This window comes from Mustela erminea, chromosome 20 (genome assembly GCF_009829155.1).
Source record: "Mustela erminea isolate mMusErm1 chromosome 20, mMusErm1.Pri, whole genome shotgun sequence".
Taxonomy (NCBI): Eukaryota; Metazoa; Chordata; class Mammalia; order Carnivora; family Mustelidae; genus Mustela; species Mustela erminea.
The window spans coordinates 11,244,096-11,268,450 of NC_045633.1; the positions used below are offsets into that span (position 1 = coordinate 11,244,096).

General features: G+C 45.9%; 1 long non-coding RNA gene across 1 annotated transcript in view; it reads right to left on the reverse strand.

Moving 5' to 3' along the window:
• LOC116581275 overlaps nt 1-21,659 on the reverse strand; it is a 232,900-nt gene extending 211,241 nt beyond the window's left edge. The window contains exon 1 of the long non-coding RNA XR_004281976.1: nt 21,488-21,659. This is a non-coding gene — a long non-coding RNA (uncharacterized LOC116581275). The remainder of the gene's footprint in view (nt 1-21,487) is intronic.
• Nucleotides 21,660-24,355: the final 2,696 nt, after the last annotated feature.

Below are 24,355 nucleotides of genomic sequence, written 5' to 3' on the forward strand. Positions count from 1 at the left end.
GATCCCATAGTCCTAAACCACTATACATTGCTACTCTTGTTTACAGGATACCTGTCTACACATATTGCTTAACCTAATAATCTCTCATTTTAATTCACTTAACTCCTGATCAGTACATTCCGTGCGTACAATTTTAAATTGCCATGGAAATTCAAAGAACAGGGTGCTATGAGAAAGAGAAACACTGAGGACCTAATTTTGATCTGGGGAGTAAAGGAAGTGCTCTCTGAAGAATGGAACTCGAATGGGGACCTGAAAGATGAGGAAGGGCCAAGCACACAAGACCTCGGGTAGAAAAATGTTCGAAGACATGAGAATAGCTTAGCCAAACCCTAAAGACAGGAAAGTAACTGGCAGTAAAGAAGCGATCTAAAAACTTGGTGATTAGAACAGGTAAGAGCAAAGTGGAGGGTGGGGGCAACCAGTTCAAGGGATTTGGCAGTGAATACTGATAAAGAACCAGTAACCAGAGAGAGAAATGGAGTCAGAAACTGCTTTTGTTTGGGGGGGTGGTAGCTAAGACAAGAAGTCATTTGAATGTGTAAGGGGTAACAGCACAGGGAAGAAAAGACTTAGATACACAACACAGAGGGAAACGGTATTTTATTAAAAGCTCCCCAGGTGACCCCAATGGTATCAGAGGTAAAATGAGTACCACCTGATGTGATCCTTGAGGGACACTCAGCAGAGTGACAGAATTCCAGAAGGACAGAGAGGGCAGACAATCGAATGAAAAGAGAATAAAAGAAATCAGGGAATCCCTCATCCTGAACGCCAAATCCATTATTTTTCTCTCTAGACCTTCTCCCACCTTTTCCTTCCATCACTCACAATAGAAGTTCACAGGATGACAGAATTGCAGGTCACAAAGCTGCTCACCAGACAATGAAGGAACCAAGGATCAGAGTGGGTGAATCACACAGCCAGATGGCTCCGTGGTTTGTCCCCGCCCCTTCTGTCCTACAGAACCACACATACGAAACCTTGAAGCTATGCTAGGCAAGGTAGGGTGATACCCAGAAGTCAGCCATGGAGCCTCAGCCCCCATGGATCCCTTAATGGGTCTTGTTTGACCAACCTCATAAAGCTACAGAATAAGGCTCCTCTTTCTTTTGTACTAGAAGTGTCAAGAGCCTCTCCAGCCATTTATTTGATGGAGAGGTTGCTAAATGTTATGGCGAACAGCCCCATCAATCTGGGTAATCGCTGAGTGGTAGTGTCTGCTGAAACCCTAGGACCTCACCAACCTGCAAGGAAAAGTCTTCCTGACCTCCAGAGCGTGCTGTGCATGATTATCAGGAACAGGAAAGTCATGGGCTTCGATGGACCCTGGCCTGGAGCTAAGGGGTATTCTACCGGAGCCGTGATTCTGCTGCTGACTTGCATGGCCTTGAGGAAATCACTTGATCTCTCCAGGGAAACTTTTACTAGATGGGAAAAGGGGCCAATACAAATAATCCGAAACATGTGTACACAGACTTCAGAACCAAGTGTATCCTTTCAGAGCTGGGTGACACCAGTGAATTCTTTCTAGCAGCTAACTGTGGCTACAACAGTGTTTGCTGCTGAGTAACAACCACAAAATCCCAGTGGTGTGCAACAGTGAGAATTCACAGAGCTCATGCATCAATCATCCACAGTTTGGGTGATGGAGGTTCAGCTGGGCTGGCTAGTGGAACCTGGGCTTGGCTGGAGTCTCTGGCTCTGTTCTGTGTGAGTCCCACCCTCTTCCGGCTCTAGCCAACTAGCCCAGGTAGACACCTCTCATGATGACGGCGGGGATGTGAAAGAGCAGGCAGAAACACACGAGGCCAGGGGCTCAGTGGGTTAAAGCCTCTGCCTTCAGCTCAGCTTATGATCCCAGGATCCTAAGATCAAGCCCCACATCAGGCTCTCTGCTCAGCAGGGATCCTGCTTCCTCCTATCTCTCTGCCTGCCTCTCTGCCTACTTGTAATCTCTGTCAAATAAATAAATAAATCTTTAAGAGAAAAAAAAAACAAAACAAAACACGAGACCTCTTAAAGCTCAGGCACACTGTTACTCTCATCTTATTCTACTGCCCAAGCAGTCCACGTGGCCAAACCCAAAGTCAAGGGACAGGGAAATGTACTCCATTCCTTTGGTGCCAGGAGCGACCAAGTCATGTGGGACAGGACATACACAGAGAGAGGAGCCAGGGAGCTGGTCTGCTTTTCCAACCAGTTTTCCCCTTGCCCCACCTGGAATGAGCCCCCACCCACCTATCTAAACCTGACCTATTCTACAAGTCCCAGACCAGCAGCCCCCCTCCTCCACCACATGGAGCCCTGCAGCTGACGAGAGCTGTTCCAATTCTCTGGACCTTAACAGAATGTGTCTTTCTCGGCACCCCCGATGCTGGAGCTCAAACAGGGGCTGGGTGACAGATTCAGCTCTCCGTGAAGGGGATGTGGTGTTGGCACTAGCTTTCCCAAGAAGAAAAGGAAGTATTGACTATTTCTGATGGAACAGTCTGACTTAAAACGCCTGGGGAGCTGAGTGGTGGACTCCCTTTCTGGGGTCACGGTGGGAACCAAGCTGCAGCCCACCAGCAGATGGCGCTGTGCTTTGTTGCGATGGCCCCACAGCAGCCCTGCTGGGGCACCAATGGCCCACGGTGCCCCCTTCGGCTGGTGTCAGAACCTTCATTCTCCTGGAGGTCCTCAGGAGCAGATATCATCAGGTTCCTTTAGAGGATTGTGAACCTCTCCTGTCAGCCACAATACCCAAAACTTCCTTGTTGAACAATGTGTCCCTGGATAAAATCAATCAGTGCACAGACAAGTGTGGATGACAATTTAGATTTCAGACCTCAATTTAGACTTCTTCAATCCACCCCCAACTCTAAATATAATTTTCTTAAGTGAGAAAAATATTTAGAAGAGATAAAACTGGGGAAAAAAAACAAGATGAAGCCATAAGCAGGACAAACACTCAACATTCATTATATTGCGTCCCTGCTAATACCCAGCTTTCAAGGAGCTAGGAAGAGAAACAAATGCGTGGATGGCCCCAGTTCAGCCTCTGCCACAGAGATCAATGGCTGAGTCTCCTTTCTCCCATCTTTGGATGTTCCTTATCAGGTTCCGGGATTTTCCAGGTCTCCCACACTCTGGCTACAGGACCAGGCCAGCTGGGTCTCAAAATAAATACAGTCTGACCCCGCAGGGATTGCCTCTCATCCCCCAGGGCCACTCTCTCACAGTCCTGTTCTGCCACTTTCTTCAACATCGGAGGCAGCCCAGCCCCCTGCACACCAGACTGTAGACTCTTACCTTGTCTCCCTCCTAAGTGCCCAGGGACCATTTTGCACACACGTCTCAGCAGCGGCTGCAGCAGACACCATAAACCTATGAGCAGAATTCATTAGCTCCATAACAGGTCCTGGGGCTCATCCTGCCGAGCGCTCTGCTTCCTCGAGGTAACTGCGGGCTCCGGCACAGAAAAGAAAGAGAGAGTCCGGCAGCCGCTGATGCCCCACGGTGGCTCCAGTGGCCACTTGGAGCACATCAAAGTGGGCTCCTGACCCTGTAGGCACGTACCAGAGCCCGGGAGACACACTTCTGGCCTGGTCGTGCTGCCTATGCTCAGAGTACGATTTAGTACATTTCTTTCCACGCCATTCTAGCAAGTGAGGACCTAGAAAGATTTGCTAATTGGCATCACAAGTCCTAGCATGCCGTGATCCCTGCAGAGCACTTTGTTACTCTAATTGTTTGGAGACCCATTTTCATATCCCAACACCAGGGGCCAGAGACTCTATAATAACCCGAAGGCAAGAGATGCTAAACATTCTCACTGCCACTGCTATGGACAGAACGCAGTTTGCCATTTCAGCTGCGGCAGGCCAGGACAATTCTAGGGACATCTGTGATCTAGGAAGCTCCTTCCAATGGGTCAGGGTCCACAGGAAGAAGGGATCAATCAGGGTTACTCCAAAGGGGGATAAGGTGGCATGGGAGGTCATGGGTATGGGGGGGTGGGGGATATCAAAGTGACCACCTAGGTCAGGCCAAAAACCTGGCCATTACCTATGGTTCTTCTTCCTCTCTCCACAACCAATTCAGCAGTCAGCACTGTAACCTCCTAACTCGCTCTAGAATCTGTCCCATCCTCTCCATTTCTACTAACCGAAGCTCAGTTCTTTACATAGACCATTCTCTCCACTCACACCCCCAGCCTGAGTCTCCAGCCCTCTAACCCACGGAGCAGCAAACTACAGCTCATAGACTCGCCAGCCCACAGTTTCTGTAAATAAAGTTCATCGGCACACAGCCAAGCCCATTTGCTTACACACTGTTTTTATGCCAACATCAGAGTTGAGTAGTTGCAAGACAGCACGTGGCACGGAGTGAAAAACATCTACTCTGTGGCCTTTAAGAAAAAGCCTGCTGAGCTCTGCTCTCAGCCACCACCACCGGCATGAGTTCAAATCAGTTGTCTCACTCAAGATTCACCAACTTCTCCCCCTGCCAAATGGAAAAAATTTAAATTCCTTGGCATACATGCATGTAACATTCTTTATGAATATTTACCTAGTTCCAGGGTTACAAACTGACAGCCCATGGGTTTCACTTAGCCACTGTATGTCTTCTGTAGCCCACACAAAGTATTAAATTAATTGCCAACTTATACAAATCATAAGATTATACAACAAAGTTCAGATTTCTGATTTATCTTGGAAAACACAGAACTCTGGCAACATGTGGCCCCTGTTCCCACACAGCATCCACCAGCCAGTCAACCTGCATCTGCCCCCTGAGGTTGATGCCTGTGCTCTCCAGTTCGCCACAGACCCTACCACTCCCTAGTATCCTACACCAGGGCCTGCTTCCCTCGTGGACACCCGTGAGTCTGACACCCCGCACTCTTCCTTGTCTCTTTTCCAGCCAGCCCTGGTAGTTCTCTCGTTGGAACGAGTTACTACAGTTACACGAAAGACTCAGAGTCCCCAGAGAAGCATGCTGTCCACCCCGGTGCACACACTGCACCCCTGTGTTAGTCAGCCGGGGCTGCCATAACTCAGTACTGCAAACTGGGTGGCTTCAACACTGAAATGTGTTTTCTCACAGTTCTGGGAGCAGGAGGCCCCAGATGAAGGTGAGAGCAGGCTAGGTCCTTCTGAGGCCTCTCTCCTGGGCTGATAGCTGGTCTTTCTCTCTCTCTGCATCTTCACATCGTCGTCTTCTGTTCATATCTGTCCTCACCTCCTCCTCTTACAAGGACACCAGTCATACTGGAGTAGGGCCCACCCTAATGATCTCATTTAACCTTAAGTACCTTTTTAAGGACCCTACCCCAAAGAGAGTCACACTCTAAGGCACTGGGGGTTAGGACTTCAACATATGAACTGGAGTGGGGGACACCACTGAGCCCACACACATCTCCTCCAAGAATTCCCTCCCATACTTTAATCATCTGACAAATACTCGCTCCTTTTTTTTTTTTTAAAGATTTTATTTGCATTTGTTTGACAGAGAGAGACACAATGAGAGAGGGAATACAAGCAGGGGGAGTGGGAAAGGGAAAAGCAGGCCTCCCACTGAGCAGAGAGCCTAGAGCAGGGCTCTATCCCAGGACCTGGGATCAACCCAAGCCAAAGGCAGATGCCCAATGACTTAGCCATCCAGCCACCCCTACTCACTCTTTCTTTAAGAGGCAGATCAGACACCCCTTCCGTGGTGGGGCCTCCTCAGAAATCTCCTGCAAGGTTTGCCTTCCCATCTTCTCTTTCTTTGCCACTTGCGCACGCCCTCACTAGAAAACTATCACTTTGCCCTACAATGATTTGTATCTGCCCTCCCCCTTTTTTTCCCACAGAACTGTGAGCTTGTGGAAATAGTAACCACTTTTCTCACCTCTATTCATTCAATAACTATCCAGTGGGGACCCACGTGGGCCAGGCATTGCTGATGTCACTGAAGATTTGACAGTGAACAAGATTGGACTAGTTTCCTGCCTGCAGAGAGTCCACACTCCAGTGAGGGAAAAGGATAATGAATAAGAAAATAAACAAAAGACATAAATTGCACAGCACCAGGTTTAACCCCTTGGAGACGTTCAAGAGACCTTGAATGAATGCTATAAGGGAAACACATGCAAGATGGGTCTAGATATCTTCGGACATTTGCAGACTTGGATTTCTATACTATTGTGACTCTGAGTTGCTGAGACAGTTATTAGGAGAAAGTCAGTCAGAGCCTCCGCTTGTCCTGAAAGCTCCTGCCACTAACTTGGGTCCCTGCCTCCCTATGTCCTTCATTAAGTCATGGGGACCCAATACCATACCTAGGAAGAGATGTAAGGACCAACACAAAGCCCATCAATAACTTCCACTGCCCCTGCCTCAAAAATCCCCAAGGTTAAGGTCTGGTTACCAATGGCCAGACCCAGAGATGGGCAATATTTTCCTGTGTGCAACTTCCAGGTAAATTTGACAGGGGTGGGATTGGGGGGATGAAGGAAGGACAAAGGACTGGGCATAAGAGGAACCCCTCTATGAAAATGATGTCTATTTCAGGAGCATCACAGTTTATAACCACCTGTAGGGAAGTAATGGGTGATTCTGGAAGTTCTCCACTAATACATGAGAAATGGTGCCAGCCACACCATAACCCCTCTCTGCTGAAAGCACAAAGCCAGTGGGAGCTCAGCACAGCCGCCCATCATGTCCACTCCCTTCCTGTTTTCCATAATTCTTAAAAATAGGTGCTCTTTGTGTATCGTTGAATTTTTTTTTAAAAAGCCTACTACAGGAATTTTTCAGCGCATTACAAAACTCACCCATGGAACTCCGTGTCCTCTCATATTCATTCAAACATATAAAATTCAGAAATCATTTTTGTTGCATAAAAATTTATCTTAAACTTATGGGTTAGTGTTAAATTTATACATTAGCAGAAAGTGGCTTACGAATCCTAGGCACCTGTTCTAGAGCATGTCTAACGGTCTTTTACAACATTTAGTGCCCTTATAAATATATATGGCCTGCATGTCAATTATCTATTGCTAGATGGTTTATATTGTAGGTGGCCACTCTCGACGATTATTATAATTACATTTAAATGATTATGTTTTCTATGCAACTATTGTTAGTAAAGAAAAGGTAAGGTTCACCAAACTACCCAATTCTTATTATTTTTAATAGGTTTTAGTTCATTCCCTGAGATTTTCTATGTAGATAGTCCCATCATTTTATGTAATGATTATTTTGCCATGTTCTTTCCAGTATATATCCTTAGTTCATTTTCTTCTATAATTGCATTGGTGAGCAATCCCAGGGCACGTGTAAATAATGAGAGAAAGAGTAGTTTGTTCCTATATTCAGTGGAAATGTCATTAGGATCTCCATGCATTGACAGGCATAATATTGGTTAGCTGTTAGTTTGGTATAGATTTCTTTTTCTGGTCAATAAAAAACGCAGCACTTGCGGATTCCAATCATCCTATTATCAGTAACAGATGTCAGATGTTATCAAATATTTTTAAGGATCTACCATGATGATCTCAAGATTTAGAGAATACTTTTTTCCTACACTGCACATTTCTATAATCCTTTATTTTCCCATGTCACAGGTTGAACAGCAGAATTACTAGATCAAAGATATAAACGTTTGAAAGTTCTTCATATATTTTGTCAAACTGTATCCCCAAAGGATTGGGCCAAATGACACTCCTCACCTACCCCCACCCCATAGGGGATGAAAATGGACTCTGCCCAGCATTGTGCTTTAACAACTAAAATATCTGTCAACTGATAAGACTACTGAATGTTGGCTATAAAATATACAAGATATACCGCCTCTGTCCCACTCTCCTACTACAACTCTTAAAAAATAATTGTTGGTCCTCAGGTTTATGGTACCTGCTGACATTTCATAAAGATTTTAACACAATTCCTCTGGAAGGGCCCTTAAGGAATATCTAGCACAATGACTGAAAAACATTTTGAGGTCACAGAACTATAATAATCTGAAAAAGTTATCACATGCTTCTCCCAGAAAAAAATGTGCACACGTGGATTTTTTTCCAGAAATTTCCATTTATCGGCAGCTTTCCTGAAGCGCGCCGTGGGCGAGTCACAGACCCACAGTGAAAGTCTGACCTAGTGCAACACTTCTATTTTACAGATAGGGACAAATGAGGCCAGCATCCTGCTTTGGTTAAAAACTGAAATGAAACCATCCTTTGATTTGTTTTAAAGGTCTTTTCCAAAAGTTTTCTGCTTTTAAAAAGATCTTTTTATTTTGAAAAAGTAAGACATTTAGAGGAGCAGCAGCATTACTGAACTTGTCATGAAGCTTCCCGAGATAAATACTTTAAGGAAGCCCATATCCATTCTCAAGGGAAGAAGGGAAACATGTGTCCAAGCAGGTTTGGGAAGATCCAGAGTCTGGTCCCAGCAGGCCAGAAACTTAAAGATCTATCCTGCAATAACTCATAAACCCTGTGAGCCTTATCTATCATGTGTGTAAAACAGGGGAATAATAAGGTTGTTGGCTGTGGAGGGCTGTGTCTGCGTGCTGTGTATGTATGTGTGTATGGTGGGTAATGGCGGGTTGTGAGTTTTTACTTCACAGCCCCAGTCACACTGGGATGCTTTCCTAGAACCACCTTCAAAAGCACCATGCCCAAACCACTGTGTGTTGCAGATTTTATGTCCCTATGTGTGTGACTTTTAGGTTATGTGGGGGTGGTATGTTGTGTGGAGGGAGTTGTGGATTGTGTGTATATGGGGACTGCAGGGTGTGGGGGTGTGGGAGTGTGCATGTGTGTGTGTGTGTGTGTTTGTAGATAAGGCCAAAGAGGTAGGCCAGACCAGACTATGGATGGTGCCACAGATGTTGCTGGTGTCCCAATGGCATCCCTTCTTCAGTGCGAGAAGCTGGCCTCCAATCGCCAGCACCAGTGTGGATTTGCCTGAGGGGCTTCTCTGGGTATGGGTCCCACTTTGGCCCCATATCAGCGGGCCAGAAGTGCCAGCGAATTCATTTCTCAAGCCCCAATGGCCCCTAATCAATGACTGACAAGGGTAAGAGGATAAATACCGCAGCTCTCTGGAGTTCAAGTTCTACACCGTTCCCTGGAGCTGCCCTGCATGGTCTTACTCCAAGTGCCCCGTGCAGTAACGGTCAAGTAATGGTGATAACATGTTTGAAAGAGGTCTTCTAATAGTTACTTTCTTTTTTCGGTTGTACTTCCATACCCTTGTCTGGATGTTTCCTGAGATCCTTTCTCACATCCATTATCTCAATGGTCCACTTCTGGGCAAACCTACACTAAGACAGCTTTGTTAGCCATCCTGAATGTACCGCTGAGGGCAATGGGCAGCCACGAACAGAGGGAGCATCACACAACCCATTATGTGTTTGAAAAATTAAGTGAATAAGACCTAAGAGTCTGGGAACTTCCTGTAGCCCACAACTCACACCCAAGGGAGTGGTCTAGCTTGCTGACACACAAAGCCTTCTAATCAAGGAAGGGTATTTGCCCCCCTGCCAGGCTTGGTGGTCCCATTCTCTGGGGAGCAGGCAAGCCAAAATACAGGTCCAAGCAACCTGCTTCACAGCCCCATTCACACCGGGATGCTTTCCTAGAAACACCTTCAAAAGCACCGAGCCCAAAACAGTCAAGAGAAAGATCCTGGGCCAACTTAAAACGTTATCAGGCAGAGCTGCCATTTCTGGTGGACACTGTCATTTCTACTCAGCCCCCACTTGGAAAAGGGAGGCCAAAGTCACCTCCTGCCCTGGGACAGGAGCCAGGGGCCTGGTTTGCAAGTCAGGCAGCTGCTGGTGAACCTGCATTAAGGGCAGAAATCGGGGCCACAAGAAGCTTCGGTCCTACCCGTGTGGCTCTATACTATAGAAGTGCCATGGCCGTCAGGTGGGTGAAGCCCATGGAGACTGCCACTCTCTCAGTGTGATGGACAGCAGCCTTCTTGGCTGAGGCACCTGTGAAATTCTTCCCTGCCAGCCTCGTCCTTCAGGGCAAATGAGAAAGGGCAGATCCCAGGTCTCTGGAGGGCTGGAAGGGCGCATCAGGGTAGCGTGTGCACCCGTGAAAGAGGGAAAACACAGGAGGAGACGAGGTGCCTCTAAGCTGACAGGATGGCCAGGACCTTCCCTCTGTGCTATGGTGGGGCTGTCCAAGCCTCTCACTGTCTCCTAGAGACCCCAGGAGGCCTGGCAAAGCCGCAATAACAGTGCGAAGCATGAAACGGACTCAACGCCAAGCCCCAATATCCCTCCTGTACACACAGTCTTGAACAAACTGCTTAACCCTCCATGCCTCAGTGTCCTCTCTTATAAAATGGGGCTAATCACACTTACTTCAGTGTTGCTGAGAGGCTTACATGAGACCCAGTGTGTGGGTCTAACAGGATGCCTAATACCTACCGTTAAATATTCCTTTCCTTTCCCATTAGAAAAAGGAACACTTTAGCAATAATTTCTACATGCTAGGCACTGTCGAAAGAAACCTCTCCATACTTTGTGAAGCAGGTCCTATAACTCATCCCATTTTATAGATTAGCAAACGGAGTCAGAGAGATCCTGTAACCATCAGGAGTCCTGGCACATCTGGTGAGGGCACCAGGGTTGGAACGCAGCGGCTCTGGCCCCAGAGCCCAAGATCTCCCCCATTGCACTTGCTCCTCCACTTACAAGAAAAACGGGAAGCTCACCTGTCCCAGGAAGAACGCTTATGCACCATCAGCCATCACGCACATCACTTATTTACACTAAGTTTCAGGACAACGGGTGCACTCGCTAGTGGCGAATATGCTGTAACTCTGGCTTCAAAACCAAACAAGCCAAAGTCAGGCTGCCGTGCAGCAGTGGTTCACAAGGTGTGACCCACAGACCAGCAACATTGGCATCACCAAGGCAGGTGTCAGAAATGCAAATTCTCAAGTCCCCCCACTAGGACCTACTGAATCAGAAACTCTGGGGGAGGGGCCCAGCCGCCTGTGAGCAAGTTCTCCAGGTGGTATCCATGAACACTCAAGTCTGAACATCACCGCTGTAGAAGAACACTTGTTTTTCTTCTGCAGTAACTCCTAAGCATGAAGAATGAATGAGTGAATGGAGCAATGAACTATAACATTGTTATTGTTTTATATCCAGCTGAGGTTGTTGGGCAATAGGAATAGTGGACATGTAATGTGCGTTGAGGACAAACAAATTCATTTATTCACTTATTCATTCTTCATTCAATATCCATTTTTGAGCACTGACTGTGGGGGAGGCACCATGCCGGCAATGGCAGCATATAGCTAAAAAGACAAATGCACCAGGTTCCTACTTATACGAACGAAAACCTAGTAGGGGAAGCAGTCATGTAACACATAACTACACAATTATTAAGTTGTGCTTGAGGTAAAGAACATGAAAGAGGAAAAGAAGTCAGGAATGCATAGCAGGGGTCGCAGATCTCATTTTGGAAGTCAGAGAAAACCTCTCCAGGAAAGTGACATTGGAGTCAGGACACCGTCCGCTGAAGCAGGTTAAAAGGGGGCAGCCAGCTGTGAGGGTGAGCAGGACAAAGTACCCTGGCAGGGGGAGCAGCCTGTACCAAGGCCCTGGGGTAGGAAGATGCTCCCTGGGTGGTCTTAGGGACCGGAGCCCTTTGAACCAGTTTTTCTGAGAATCCCTCTGCTCAGGGTCCCCACACTGTGTGACAGGGCAAAGCCAGAATGTACAAACACACACAGGGCCCCGTGGGAATCCAGCTTCTCTCAGGGGACTTTATTCCCACCCACAGCACTAGACAGAATCTTGGCTTGCTTGCTGCATCCCTAAGCTAGCAGGTGGCGGTTCGGAGATCCCATTTCACTGATGGGTAAATTGTGCATGAAGCCGGGAGCTCCCAACAAGGAGGGGCCACCTGGGACGGCCTAAACCCAGCTCCTGGTCATTACTTTCACTCTGAACTTCCTCTAGCTTTCTAAAAGTGCAGCTCAGCTTTCTTTCTTCCAAGATTAGCTACATTTCTTTTTTCTTGTTATATCTTACTCAGAATTGCCCTATAATTAAAGAGAAGCAATAAGAGTGAATTTGCCCCCTCAGCTCACTGCACTACATTTACTTTTTAAAAATATTTTTAAATCTGGGGCACCTGGGTGGCTCAGTGGGTTAAAGCCTCTGCCTTCGACTCAGGTCATGATCTCAGGGTTCTGGGATCGAGCCCCACATCGGGCTTTCCGCTCGGCGGGGAGCATGCTTCTCCCTCTCTCTGTCTGCCTGCCTCTCTGCCTACCTGTGGTCTCGGTCTGTCAAATAAATAAAATACAATCTTTAAAAAAAATTAAAATTAAAAAAAACAATGTTCTAAAAAATATTTTTAAATCTATTAACAATTTTAATTTTTTTTTAAAGTAAGGACAGCTTTTTTTTTTTTTAAAGATTTTATTTATTTGACAGACAGAGATCACAAGTAGGCAGAGAGGCAGGCAGAGAGAGAGGAGGAAGCAGGCTCCCAGCTGAGCAGAGAGGTCAATGCGGGGCTTGATCCCAGGACCCTGGGACCATGACCTGAGCCGAAGGCAGAGGCTTTAACCCACCGAGCCACCTAGGCACCCCTATTTTTAATTTTTTTTTTAAGATTTTATTTATTTATTAGAGAGAGAGAACACAACTAGGCAGAGCAGCAGGGAGAGGGAGAAGCAGGCTCTCCGGGGAGCAGGGATGCAGGGATGCAGGGCTCCATCCCAGGACCCTGGGATCATGACCTGAGCTGAAGGCAGTTGCTTGACTGAGTGAGCCACCCAGGCACCCCAGGCACTACATTTACTTTTAAAATCCCCCACGACTACGTTAGTTGTCACTGAAACGGACTTCCAGAGGATCCCAGACTTCCCATCTGAACCTGAACCACCCCGGATTGCAATCCCTACCTCCAGCTCCTCTCTGCCAAATTCCATGAGCTCCCCGATTGCTTGCCAAGATTCCCAGCAACTCCCACAGCCTGTGGCATAACAGTGACCGGTAAATATTTTTGAATGAATAAATGAGTTCATTGCTAACCTTCATACAATCCTAAGGTGGAGAGAACACTGTTCCTCTTTGAAAGAAAGGTAAGGGAACGCAGGCTCCGAGAGTCAGGTAACTCACCAGAAGTCCATCGGAGAGCAAGCTGCAGATCGGAGTCAGAATCAGGGCTGTGATCCCAGAGGCCTCTCTCCATCCACCACAGTGCCTCTTCCACAGCCGTGAAGAAGCCCTTGGCTTGGAGGTGAGGGCAGCTGGATGGAAAACAGGGCTACTCGGTTCTTCGGGCAGGGAGGACAGTGCTGTGTGACCGGAGATGAAGGGCGTGAGCCCTGGGGCAAGCGGGAGTAACGGGGTGGCCGACAGATGAGGTGAAGGCAGACGTCCCCGCGCTGTCGCACAGAGAAGACAAGCTCTCATCCCAGAAATAAAAAAGGTTAATCTCTCATGAAGATCACAGCAGCTCTACCCTGGAGTGCAGGCAGGGAGCCGCAGGACCTTCCGGATGAAAAGCCAGCTCAGACTGGTGGGCCCACCTTTGGGGTTGATCCCCAGACCGAATGCTCCAGAGCTTGCCAAGAGGGCCTCATAGGGACCAAAGTGTCATCAAGAAAATCACAAGAAGGGAGGCCGACAGTTCTCTGTGACTCTCTCTCCACGGGATCCATCCTAACTTGCCGAGATATTCGGAATTCTAAACCCCTAGCAGACTGGAAACAGTGGTTATCACCTCATCACCATGCAAGCTGAGCAAAGAGAAGCTGAGGACAGATTGTATTTCACAGTGACTGCAACCTTGCTTAAGACGCAAAATAAAAATACGTGCAACAGGAAGACAAAACAGGAAGACAAAACGGAAGAAGAGCAGTAACATGGAAAGTTGTAGGAGTAGGACTCAAAGTGGGGGTTTCCCCCTCATTTGAATATTGTCATGAATGATCCTGCCTCTCTGGAATAAAACAAAACTGCACAATAAAGGAATATAATGGTGCTTACTAAGTGCTTGTTACCTGGCTATTTGGTCCCACTTTACATAACCTAAGGAAATGCATATTATTAGCCTTGTTTTACAGGGAGGCCAGTAACCTCTGATGGGCTGAATGATCTAACCACATTGTAGCTGGTGCAAAGCCATGTTTTAGAAATAGATGTTGACCTACTCAAAAGTGTACTTTCCAACCTTGGCTTCACGTTAGAATCATATAGGAAGCTTCTGAACATTTTGCTGTCCAGGTCATACCCCAGGCCATTTATATCTGAATCCCTCACGGACACCTGGGTGGCTCAGTCGTGATCTTGGGGTCCTGGGATGGAGCCTAACAGTAGGCTCCTTGCTCAGCAGAGAGTCTGCTTCTCCCTCTGGCCCCTCCCCACCATTTGTGCTCTCTGTCTCTCTCTCAAATAAAGAAATAAAACCTTTAAAAACAAAATCTGAATCCCTCAGTAACCTGAGCTTGGTGCCAGGGACAGCAAGAGTGTGGTCTTCAAAGACCAGCCCTGTAGTGGAGCTCCTGGCAAGCCCAACCTCCAGCCCTTAGAGACAGTCTCTGCATACCTTGAAGAAGCTCCTTTCTGCTTAAACTAGCTCAAGTGCCGTCTGCTGCCTATAATCACGAACAAGTAACTTCACCCCTCTGAGCCTTTTCAGGAAGAATAATTAGCAGTACTAGGAATATAAGGGAGGAGTCCACAACCGGAGGTTGAGGCTGGACTGCCTGCTTTCAAACCCCAGCTCCACCACTTACACCGTGGCTTTGGACAAGTTTTCTTGTCCAAAGAACTTTCTGAGCCTCAGTTTCCAGGAAGTACAATGAAGACAGTATGTACTTTGCGCAGTATCTTGAAAATCAAAAGGGAGAGTGGAAATGGGGCTTTGCACATATAAAGCACTTAAAGTTTAGCTATTACTAAATAACTAAACTATTGATGAGGTTGACACTGAAAGCTCTTCCCTTCCATAGGACCACTACAACCCCAAGCTCCAGGAACGCGAATCTCCTCGATGCTTCTTAGACATCAGGCCATTGCTGCCACCATCCCTCTGCCCTTGTGGCTCCTGCCTGGGACTGAGGAGGGAGCAGAAGGCTAGCTGAGGACAAAGCATGAGCTGACACCCTGAAACCTTCCCCCTTCCCGCCGCCACACACACACACACACACTCCTAGGTGGGACATGTGTGCCATACTTCTAGGGATCTCCCAACTGTCTTCATGTTAATGCCTCACTAGAGCGGAAAAACCACCTTGACAGTGGCGAGGCCTCCAATATCTTGTAGGTCCTCTTTAACATATGAAAACCTGGGATTCCTGGGTGGCTCAGTTGGTTAAGCAGCTGCCTTCAGCTCAGGTCATCATCCCGGCATCATGGGATCAAGTCCTACATCGGGCTCCTTGCTCCGCGGGGAGCCTGCTTCTCCCTCTGACTCTGCCTGCCACTCTGTCTGCCTGTGCTTGCTCTCACTCGCTCTCTCTCTGACAAATAAATAAATAAAATTAAAACAAAATGTATGAAAGCCCTTTTGAAACCTCCCTGTTCCTTACCTCCCCCAACCCCATAGTATAAAATCAGCCAACCCTCACAACCAAGAACAGCAGCTCTTTCTGCCCATGGGTCCTGCGCCCATGCTTTCGTAAAACCACCATTTTGCATCAAAGACGACTCGAGAATTCTTTCTTGGTCACTGGCGCCAGACCTCATCCCACTGAACCTCCCCTATATTCCAAAACCCCATCAGAAAGACCGCCCTTTTCACTCCCACCTATCCGAATCTTTCAAAACCTAACTTCTCTCCCTTCGTGAAATCCACACTGCAATTTCCCTTCTCTGAACCTATGTCGCATCTGGCGATTCCTACTGCATAATTTAGAATTTAATTATGCATTGCTGTGATAATCTCAGGATTCCCACCCCAGATAAATCCTGTCTCAACAGCTACACTGTAGACTCTGCCAGGGGAGCTCCCTTGTCTCATATACATCTTGGTCAACCCCACCCCGCTGAACACTTCAGAGGAAAGAAAGGAAAAATGTCTCATATTGAATCGAGCACCTCAACAGATGCCAAATCAATGTCTTAGGTCACAGGAGCGGGTAGAAGGTCAGCGAGGAAGCCAGGAGTGGATCTCCAGGCAGCCCTGAATTCCACCCAGAGGAATGACTAGGAGGCTGTTTGGTAATTTGCATACAGATGACATTCTACAAAATGCAGGTGCCTGCTTTTTCACCACAGAGGCCAATTAAGTGCTTTACATTTTAAAAGCAGAGTCTTTAAGAAATGCCTGTGAGAACAATTAAGAGCACAAAACACAGTAAATGAAACTGGAAGTTATCAAAAGCTATTGAAAGAAGTTGGAGAAAAACGGCCAGTGGCCAAATGGGAGGACACCGAGTCCAGTGGATCAGGTGCAACGTGAAAGCCGGGAGTCACTGGTCAGGGTCCCTGCAGAGCCTCCCACCGGCCAACTGCAACACAGAGATAATACCAGTGCTAGCCTCCTATGGTAGTTGTTAAGACTGAACGTATTAATATATGTAAAGTAATTAAGACCGTGCCTGGCACTTGAGTGCTCAGTAACTGTTGGTTGCAATGATTATGATGATTATTAATATAGTATTACATACGCTCCAAAATAGCAGGGACCTTTTCCACCCTGTTTTCGCAGTCCCCCGCACTTCCAGAACACAGGAGGAAACTCAATAAACGTTTGTTGAGTGATGGAATTAAATGGCAAGCTTAGCTGGTAACAAATTATGATTTGGAGCAGCCTACAGACCGACTACCCGAATGCCTCATCAGTGCTCCCTCCCTCCCAGAGCAAAGTCTCAGGAGCCCTTTTATAAGTTTCAGCCCCAGTCGGATAGCCTCAGGGACCCCTCCTGGCTCATCCTCTCAGACTCTTCTGGCCAGGGGCCCTCCCCTTCCACAGATGATCTGGTTCCTGCATCTTACCCAGCCACCTTTGGACTTGCTCGTTCTGAGCCCTCCCCCAGCTCCAACCTGGGACTCTAGAATCTTACAAGCCTGGGTATAAATCCCAGCATTCAGTGTCTTGCTAACCAGTGTCCTCATGTGTCTGACCTCAGTTTCCTCACCTGAAAAGTGGAAAAACGAAACCCACTGATGGATATAAATGGCCATAACGTGCCCAGCACAGTGTCTGCACACAAAGAGGGTTGGCCCGATGTTCAGTCCCTCCCCATGTGCTACTTGCACCAATGGTGGAATCACCAGAGCCCCATTAAAAACCTCATGAGCCATTTGGCCAGCAAGAGCCCGGTGACTGAAATCACAAGCTTCAAGTCTGTTTCTCCAAAAGAAAGCAAAACTTTGTAATAAAACTGAGTTGTGGAAGGATGTTAGGAAAAGCTGTTTGTTGCAGCCTTAACGGGGAAGATGGAGAGGGCATAGCCTCAGAGGGCAGGGGACAGGTTTATTAGCAGGATTAAAGCCAGGGGGAGCTGCTAGAGAGTCAGGGAGGCTTATCAGGATGAAATAGTGTGTACACACAGATAAGATCACCCAGAGAACAGCCAAGAGGCCACGTCAGAAATAAAAAATTGTAATGGGCTATTGGGAGAGCAAATACCAGTAGGCATCGGAGCACTGGTCCATGATCTTCTATAAGGACGGCCACATCAGAAGCACCAAGAGAGGTTTTTCAAGTACAGAATCCAGACCCCTCCCTTAAGTTTCTAGTTGGGTCAGTGTAAGTGGTCTCGGGCAACCTCTTCCCAATTTTTACAAGAATCACAAGCAATGATGCTAAGAACGCAGCCAACTTTCTCAGAATGAGTTATAACACATGGATTATTTTATAATTAGTTCAGTAGCCATCCACGCACCTGGATTTATTCATTCATTTATTTAACAAATATGCATTTTATTTTGGGTAAGAAAGAAAGAAGAGGAAAAGATGGTCAGGTCCCTCACCAAGCTTACCACTGACAAAGGCAGACGCTGACCGAAGAGCCTGGCAATAGAGCGATCATTCATTCACACAAAAATTAAGTCCCTACCCGTACTGGGCTCTGTGCTAAGGAAGCGGGCTCTAAAGAAAAGGGAAGCAAACACGAAACTTCCGAGAAAGAAGTATTTTAGATCCCAGCCTATCCAAGGGAGACATCACTGCTTTCCTTCTCTTTCTCAGAATTACGTCCTCTATTCTCTGAAAGGGGAAAGGAATATTTCCTAAAGTTCAGAGAAAAGATTATGTTGCTAAGAACACAGTCTGCAGGCTTAGGAGACAGGTTTACACAAATGAAATACTGACAGTATGTACTCAAATGATACTAATGAGATTTTTAAAAAGTGAACAGAGTAAAAATGAAAAATAGTAAGAGCAGCAGTAATAATATCTAACATATTAAGCACTTACTACGTGCCAGGCATTGATCTCAGTGCCGAACAGACCTAAATAAAAATACACAGCCCTTTCATGTGCTCCTGGAGCGAGCAGCAAAGGCAATAGTTCTTCGGAGAGGTAGTTCCACAATGGCATCAACGGTCTTAAAAAGCTTTCCTGTCATTTGACCACGTTCCTTCTTTTCAGAAAGTGCATTCTTTGGAACTATCACGAAGGTTTCGTGCACAAAGATGGGCATCTCTGCTTTATTACGGCACAAAACCTGGAAACAAGCCGTGTGCCCAACAGGAGAAACCCCTACTTAAATTATGCATCTCGTGTGTCCACATAATGAAAGGATGAGGGGACTCTCTTTGTACTGACATAAAACTCTTGCCAAGATTTACTATTAAGTGAAAAATATAAGGTACAGAAGACTGTGTGGGATCTTTGAAATTTCATGTCGTTATGCATGTATCAACGTGGCAAAAACGATCTGAGGCAACATGCTAAGCTATTATGGAGTGTACTCCAACAGTCTATGCAAGGACAAGAAAAGTTGGGAAAGAATGTGAAGAAAATGTTAACTGATTTTGGGTAATAGACCACTCGATTTTTTTTGTCCCATTTTCCTATATTTCTAAATTCAGATGTGTGACAAAATGAAATACTTCCATCAGAAAAAAAAAAAAAACCTAAATAAAAGAAGTCACAGGTCAAGGCTAGTGATTTGCTTAAAACCCTACAACACACACAAGAAGATATTCATGATCGAGAAACAGACACCAGGGATTAATGGCAGAAAATGTCGAGGATATGGTCAGAAAGGCATAAATCCTAGAATAACGTTCGAAAAAAACCAAAAAACCAAGGGCCTCTCAAAATTGAGTTTTGTCTCTTCAACCAAAGGGAAAACTGGACAGCAACCTGCGAAAGAATGAAACTGGGCCACTTTCGCATACCACACAAAAAAAAATTAAAGATGGATGAAATTAAAAATAGGATGAAAGACCTAAGTGTGAGTCAGGAAACCATCAACCTCCTAGAGGAGAACATAGGCAGTAACCTTTCTGACATCGGCCATGGCAACTCCTTACTAGATGTCTCCAGAGGCAAGGGAAACAACAGCAAAAATAAACTACTGAGACTACATCAAAACAAAAAGCTTCTGCATGGCGAAGCAAACAATCAGCAAAATAAAAGGCAACCTACAGAATGGGAGAAGATATTTGCAAATGACATATATGATAAAGGGGTGGTATCCCAAATCTACAAAGAACTTATCAAACTCAACACACAAAATACAAATAATCCAGTTAAGAAATGGGCAGAAAACACGAACAGACATTTTTCCAAAGAAGACATCCAGATGGCTAGTAGACACATGAAAAGATGCCCAACACCACTCATTATAAAGGAAATGAAAATCAAAACTACCGTAAGATACCACCTCCCACCTGTCAGAATGGCTAACATTAACAACACAAGAAACAACAGGTGTTGGCGAGGATACAGAGAAAGGGGATCCCTCTTACACTGTTTGTGGGAATGAAAACTGGTGCAGCCACTCCGGAGAACAGTACAGAGGTGCCTCAAAAAGTTAAAAATAGAATTACCGTATGATCCAGCAATTGCACTACTAGGTATTTACCCAAAGGATACAAAAATACTGATTCGAAGAAGTACATGCATCCTGATGTTTATGGAAGCGTTGTCTCCAATAGCCCAATTATGGAAAGAGCCCAAATGTCCATCAAAGGTTGAGCGGAAAAAGAATGATGTGGTAATATATACCCACGATGGAGTATTAGCCATAAAAAAGCATGGGATCTTTCCATTTACAATGACATGGATGGTGCTAGAGACTATTACACTAAGTGATATAAGTGAGAGAAAGACAAATACTGTATGATTCCACTCATAGGAGGAATTTAAGAAAAACAAAACAAATGAACATGGGGAAAACAAAAGAGAGAAGCAAACCGTAAAACACTCTTAACTACAGAGAACAAAAGTGATGGTTGCTGGGCGGGAGGTGGGCGGGGGGATGGGTGGCAAAGGTGAGGAAGATGAAGGAGCACATTTGCCATGACGAACACCAGGTGCTGTAAGTAAGTCTTGGACCACTGAACTGTATTCCTGAAACTAGTATCAGGCTGTATGTGAACTAACTGGACTTATAAAAGCTTGAAACCATTTAAAAAAATGATATTTAAAGCATTATTGAGAGGTTGTTTGGGGGTTGTTCCTTCTGCAATGTGTTGGTTAGGATGCTTTTTTGTTGTAATTGACAGGAACCCCAACTCCAACTGCATGAAGCAAAAAGGAATTTATTGACTTAATAAAGAGTCCAGAGCAAGAACTGAGTTCTGGAATAGCTCACTAGCATCTTGACTTACTTTATTTTAACTCAGTTCTCCACTATATAGGTTTCAGTACCAGGCCCCAGGTAGTGGCCCCTGGAAATCTAGACTCACTTCACTTAACTACAAGCAGTTCTAGAAGAAAAGAGCCTCTGCTTCCTTCCCCAACAGAGGCAAGAACATCTGAGACACACCAACAGGGTCACATGCCAACTCTGAACTGGAGTGAATGGAAAGGGATATTCGGACAGCCCAGGCCAGGACACATGACACACTGGAGTTTAGGATATACTGAACACCATCTGAATCTCCTTCCAGAAGAAAAGCAGGTACCAGAAGAAGAAGGAGCCTAGGAAGCAAAACAACACCTGACCCCAGGTAGCAGAGAAGTGCAAATTTACAAAAGGCCATCTCTTTGATGATTTAAAAAAAAAAAAAAAAGAGTTAAGAGCAAAAGATGAAAAACACACCATTAAGAAGAATGTGAAATCTGGCTTAAAGAAGCAGCTAGTAAGAGCACATCACTTTAACTGAGTTCAGTGTCACAATTCATGGTTCTGTTCACAGAACTGCTCTCAAAGATCTGGGCTTTGCTATCTTTGGGAGAAACCGAAAAACTAGGGAGGCCCCAAAGGAGGCAGAGAGGAGTTGAAAGTTGATAGCCAAGGACCAGAGGCAACCACTGAATTCTGAAGAAATTACTGAAGAGATTGTAAAATAGCAGATTTAAGCAGGTTTAGAGAAGAGCTGATTAACAAAACTACCAAAAGCTCACCAAGCGCAAAGCCTGCCAAATGCACTGCACGGGATCATCAGGTGGGGACCTCTTGGGAAGACCAGGTTAAAATCAGCACATGTAGCTTCCAGAAGAGCATCTGGGAATTGGAAAACAAGTTCTAGTGGTAAATCTTTGGATAGCAGAAGAAACACGAGTGTGACTGAGGGGCTGAGCGGCTGGTTATCCGTCCCCACCGAATGTCGGGCTGGCTGTCCTGAGAACGGCTATCAAGGGTACTGACTACGTGCCAAGAACCAGGCTGCACCAAAGGCTACGTCACACCACATCGTTTAAACCTCTAAGCAATGCAGAAAGTAGATACTTACTGGTGTCCTTTTACAGATGAGAATGCCAAGGCTTAAGGCTTAAAAAAAAAAAAGATTGAGCAACCGATTGAGCAGGCATTCTGACCCAGATCTGTCCAACTGCAAAATCTGTCCTAATGAACACTGTCCTCGGCTGATGTGGTATACAGTGAGTGTTCATAATTGGTAGCTCTTCTCATGAGTTGTTAGCATGATCCCAAACAAAATACTGCCCTCTAAATATTAAAATGTGCTCAGTTTACTCCTCTTCTAGGGGAACCTGAAATTTAAAAGCATACCAAGAAAAAACAGCAGTCTTTTTTTTTTAATAAAAGATTTTATTTATTTGACAGAGATCAAAGTAGACAGAGAGGCAGGCAGAGAGAGGGGGGGAAGCAGGCTCCCTGTTGAGCAGAGAGCCTGATGCATCACTCGATCTTTGGACCCTAGGATCAAGATCTGAGCCGAAGGCAGGGGCTTTAACTCACTGAGCCACCCAGGTGCCCCTGACAGCAGCCTTTTTGAGACAGGAGGTTAACACCTTGGCCAATGGTTTCATACCCAGGCTTGACATTTTTCTTTCTAGAAAATCTGCTCATTTCTGTTCCTCTTCCTTCTTCCTCATCTTTTGCCTCTCCTTTTTCAGCTATCTGTGCAACTCGAGACTTTATTTTATTTGGTGTTTTAACCACCAAAGTAATATATGCCTATCATCAAACTATCAAGCAGTGCATAGTAAAAAATGAATGTTCCCATCCCTTAGGAAATCAGTGGTGACAGTCTGGCACACAACCTTCCATAATATTTACTGTGCACATATAAGTAAACCATGTTTAATACAATATTATTTATGTATATAGGAGCGGTGAGATATACAGCAGAAGGACCAGCAGCTTCGAGCAGTCTCTGAAGCGTGCACAGTGTTCTCAGAAACCACATCCACTGTCCCTTATGTTCATTCCTCTACCAGTCAACAAATGTGTTCATGCCTACTATGTGCCAGCTGCCATGCTGGGTGCTCAGAATACATGTGGGAGCTGGACAGGCACAGGGCCATTCCTGGAGACAAAGTCTGGATGTTTGGGGTGGGTGGGTAGGTCCCAACTCAGTTCCAGACATGCAACTGCCAAGTACCTTCCCCGGGCCAGCCCTTGTAGAGGGTGTGGGATATCGCAGTGGAAACCACACGGCCCCTGCTCTGAAGTGCTCATGAAATAGAAGAGACATTCCAGAAAATGAGATACTTTATTTTTGGTTTTTCATTTTACTATTATTAATTAAATTTGATGAGCATTTATCATGAGTCAGGCATTATAATGCCATGAGCATTTACTCATGTCATCCTCATGTGGACTCTGAGAAGGTAAGTGACTACCCCCATTTCCGGAGGGGACCAGTAACTTGCTTGAGGTCTCACCATTGGTGAGTGACCGGGCTATGACTCAAACCCAGAGCTAGCTGTCTCCAAGACTCCTCTTTTTCTACCCACCACGCTACTCTATTCCACGGCATTCTCTTTTGCCTGGTCATCAGCAGATCCCTACAGACCCGACATGACTCTAATCTGTTCCAATCAATTTGTGCCTGGGTCTCTAAACTTTAGGAAACAGTCTTGCTTGAACTATACCGACAGCCAAAACTAAAATTGTGTCACCTACAACAAAGAAGAGTCCCAGGGTACCCAGTGAGACAGAAATAGGTCTAACAGTCTCGTGTTCTGCATTCAACTTAAGAGGTTAACATTCAGGGTCACATTCCTCCTGAGCTTGAAGACCAGGGGCATCAATGTAATGAGAGGTGCCAGCATGCCATGAGGTCTGGATAGTGACCTGTGAGCTTCCATTGAGCCCTGAGTTCTTGTGATTTTTTTTAGTTCAACACGGCGAAAGAACTTAACGAGGATCTTGGTCAAAAGAAGTCTTGATCATTTAATGAAAAAGGCTAACTGGTCAACATCCCACTCTCAATTTATTTTCAGATCAACCTCAGTCATAATTCTATCCATTATCTTACCCCCATCATTGCTCTGTCCCTGCCCTGTACCCAATCACTGTAAGCCAGTTCTCGGATATAAATGTTCTCCAGGGTCCCCCTGCCCCGCAGGATTCCTTAAACAGTGATGCCTTGACTGCAGAGGTGTCATTACCTAGCTCTATAAAAAGGTCTTCCCGCTGAGTCAAATGACTGCTAGGTTCCTTCTTTCGCCATGCCACCCCTTCCCTAGCTCCTGCTCTCCATCCACGCCCTCCAATTCACATCAATGATGTTCTACTGAGCTTCAACTACGAGCTGAGCACCAGACTAGGCTGAGGATAGAAAGATGAGACCCGGGTCCTATAAGACCCACAGCACTCATCATCAGAAGGAAAGGGTAAACCACTTACACCAAAATAAAAATAGGACTGTGTTTTCCATGCAGTAACACAAGGCGGGGGTAGATAAAGGGGTAGGGTTATTTATTCTTTTTGGAGAGGGCAGGAGAGGACATAAAGAAGTTTTCACAGATGAGGGTTTGTAAAGGATGAACAGGAGTTTTCCAGGAAGAAGCGGAGGAAAACAG